Source organism: Lactuca serriola, chromosome 5 (assembly GCF_051521515.1).
Source record: "Lactuca serriola cultivar US96UC23 chromosome 5, Lser_US96UC23_V15, whole genome shotgun sequence".
NCBI classification, from domain to species: domain Eukaryota; kingdom Viridiplantae; phylum Streptophyta; class Magnoliopsida; order Asterales; family Asteraceae; genus Lactuca; species Lactuca serriola.
Window position 1 is genome coordinate 178,448,842 of NC_136412.1, and position 4,070 is coordinate 178,452,911.

Sequence of the window (4,070 nt, forward strand, 5' to 3'; positions counted from 1 at the left end):
GTGCTCCCCATGACCCTCTGGCCAACTTCACCCCAACATATCGGGGTCCTGCACCTCCGACCGTACAACATCTTGAATGGAGGACGGTCAATACTCGCGTGGTAGCTGTTGTTGTATGAGAACTCAGCCAAGGGAAGATAGGTATCCTAGCTACCACCAAAGTCTAGCACGCAAGCCCGCAACATATCCTCCAAAGTCTGGATGGTCCGCTCACTCTGACCATCCGTCTGCGGGTGAAAGGCGGTGCTAAAGTGCAGACGATTGCCCAACTCATCATGAAACTTCTTCCAAAACCTGGAAGTGAACCGTACATCTCGATCTGATATCACTGACACTAGCACCCCGTGCCGTGTCACTATCTCCCTGATGTAGATATCGGCCAACTTTTCGGCCGAGATACTCTCCTGAATCGGAATAGAATGGGCGCTCTTGGTCAATCGATCCACGATGACCCAAATCGAATCCACTCCTCGCGCCGTCCGGGGAAGTTTCGTGATAAAATCCATCGTAATATCCTCCTATTTCCATAACGGGATATCCAACGGCTGCATTTTTCCGTGCGGTCTCTGATGCTCGGCCTTGACCTTCCTGCAGGTCAAACACCGCTGGACGTACCACGCCACGTCCCGCTTCATGCAGGGCCACCAATAGTCTAGACGAAGATCCCTATACATCTTCGTCGCCCCTGGATGAATAGAGAATCGGGATTTGTGCGCCTCCTCCATCAAAATCTGGCGCACGCCTCCATGATATGGCACCCACACCCTACGGTGTAGTGTCAATAACCCCCGGCTATCATAATCGAAAAAGGTGGCTTGACCCACTATTCGCTCACTCTTCCGATGCTCTTCCTTCATAGCCTCCTGTTGAGCCTCCCTAATCTGCTCCAACAGGGGAGTCACCACAGTCATCCTCATGCAAATATCCCTGATCGGTGCCGCCTTGCGGCTAAGCGCATCGGCCACCACATTGGCCTTCCCTGGGTGGTAAAGGATCTCACAATCATAATCCTTCACCACGTCCAACCACCAACGCTGCCTCGTGTTCAGATTCGGCTGATCCATGAGGTACCTCAAGCTCTTGTGGTCCGTGTAAATGATACATCGAACCCCGTAGAGGTAATGCCGCCAAATCTTGAGAGCGAAAACCACCGCCCCCAACTCCAAATCATGTGTCGGGTAGTTCGCCTCGTGAGGCTTCAGCTGCCTCGAGGCATAAGCAATGACATGCCCCCTCTGCATCATAACTGCACCTAGGCCTGAGATCGACGCATCACAATATACCACAAAATCCTCTACGCCCTAGGGCAGGGCTAAGATTGGCGCCTCGCACAATCTCTGCCTCAGAGTCTCGAACGCTGCCTACTGCTCAGGCCCCCATCGAAAGACCACGGCATTCCTAGTCAACCGTGTCAGGGGTATGGCTATCTTGGAGAAATCCTGAATGAACCTCCGATAGTAGCCTGCTAATCCTAGGAAACTCCGAATCTCAGATGGAGACTTCGGAACCTCCCACCTCATCACGGCCTCCACCTTGGTCGGGTCTACTGAAATCCCGTTCTGGTTGACGAGGAGCCCAAGGAACTACGCCTCGCGCAACCAAAACGCACATTTGGAGAACTTGGCGTACAAGCTCTCCCTCTTCAGGGTCTCTAAAACCTCTCTCAGATGCTCCTCGTGCTCCTCCTGTGTCTTGGAATAAACCAAGATGTCATCAATGAAAACTATCAAAGACCGATCCAGCATCGGCCTGCACACGTGGTTCATGAGGTCCATGAACGCGGCAGGAGCGTTGGTGAGCCCAAACGGCATCACCATGAACTCATAATGGCCATAACGCGTCCGAAACGCGGTCTTCTGTATGTCCTCCTCTCTAACCCTCATCTGATGATAGCCTGAATGCAAATCGATCTTAGAGAACCAAGACGCTGCCTGCAACTGATCAAAGAGATCATAAATCCTCGGAAGTGGGTAACAGTTCTTCACCGTTACCTTATTCAGCTCCCAGTAATCTATACACACCCGGTGCGACCCATCCTTCTTCTTCACAAACAGGATCGGGGCTCCCCAGGGTGAACTGCTCGGAAGAATAAATCCCTTGTCTAGCAGCTCCTGCAGCTGCGCAGACAACTCCTGCATCTCGGGAGGAGCCAACCGATAGGGTTCCTTGGCTATCGGAGCCGCACCAGGAACTAGGTCGATCCTGAACTCTACCTGACGCTCCGGAGGTATTCCAGGAAGCTCCTCCGGGAACACATCAGCGTAATCTCGCACCACTGGAACCTCACTCACTGTCGCCCTACCCGTCTCCCGGGTATCCATAACGTACGCGACATACCCCGCGCATACCTGCTAAAGGTAGCGCCTAGCTCTCGCTACTGAACATACTATAGGTCCACGATGTGGCTTCTCGCCGTGGATCACCAACTCTCCCCCACTCGGGGTCCTGATCTGCACTAGCTGTTGTGCGCAATCTATCACCGCCCCATTAGGGCTCAACCAATCCATGCCTATAATCACCTTGTTCCCCCACAACGGTATGGGAACCAAATCCACCAAATAGCGCTCCTCAAATAACCTCAAAACGCAATCTCTGAACACTGCTGATACTCGCACCGATCGATCATCGGCAATCTCTACCGCTAAAGGGAAATCCAACATGACCGAGGACTCAGTAAACCTCTTGCTAAGCGCAAGGGAAACAAATGATCGGGTGGCACCCGAGTCGAACAACACCTGAACCGGAATACCGTTCACATGGAACGATCCTAATGCATATACACAGAGCACATATCAATAACATAACATCATAAAATAAAGTAGAGGGAAGGAATCATACCCGTCACCACATCGGGTGCGGCGCGTGCCTCTTCTGCAGTCAGGTGGAATGCCCGGCTCCTCACCACTGGAGCCTCTGCCTTGCCCTGCCGGCCATCTGTAATCCGCAGGGTAGCTGGAGCTGGCACCTTAATCGGCGCTGGTGATGTCAACTAGGGGCAATTGGCCTTCTTGTGGCTCCTCTGGTTGCAGTGGAAACACAGAAACTCAGACGTCTGTATCACAGGTGCAGGGGCGGTACAATCCCTGCTGAAATGCCCCGTCTTGCCACACTTATAGCAGCCCGATGATCCCAATCTACATGCCCCCTCATGAGGCCTGCCGCATTTCCTGCAGCGACTCGGTCCTGACTGGCCTTTCGGCCTACCATCTGATCCCTTGGGCTTCTTCCCCGAAGCCCTTCCTGTCTGTCCCTCCTCAGTCTTCCTCTTCCAGACGTGCTCCAGATCTATCTCTCTCTCCCTTGCCCTGGCAATCATAGAGTCCAAGGTAGGGCAAGCTGAAAAACTGACATGCTCTCGAATATCTGCGCGGAGCATGTCATGGTAGCGGGTCCTCCTCATGTCCTCATCACCCGCATACTGGGGCACTAATAATGCCCTCTCCCGGAACTTGGCGGTGATCTCCGCCACAGTCTACGTCGTCTGTCTCATGTCTAGGAACTCCCTGGCCAGCTGCTGAAGCTCGACAGCCGGCGCAAACTCTGCCCTGAACCTGGTCGCAAAGTCCGACCATGTCATAGCCTCGACAATCGAGGCTCCCAACGAGTCGCTCACGGACTCCCACCAATCCCTAGCTCGATCTCGTAAACACCCTGCCACAAATCTCACCTTCGACCCCTCAGGGCAGAAGCTAATCCTCTGTGCAGACTCAATGTCTGCAATCCATCGTCTGGCAGCTATGGGGTCCTTCGCCCCATGAAAATCCGGTGCACCACTGCCCCGAAAGTCCTTGAAGGACAGTTTGTGGGGTCCTGACTGGCCAGATGCCATGTCACTCCTGAATGCCCGGAGGCGATCCTCCATCATCTCCAATATCCCTTCCTTGATCGACCCGAAGATAATGGGGGTCGACTCAAGGATGCCTCTGGTGATCTCTGACGCGATGAACTCGCGTAGCCCCTCATCTACTGGCTCGGAACCTGGTCCCGAACCCGATCCCTCTCCTGTACTGCCAACTGCTGGCCTCGGGCGTAGTACCACCATTCTGAATTACAAAGAAATAACAACTGTT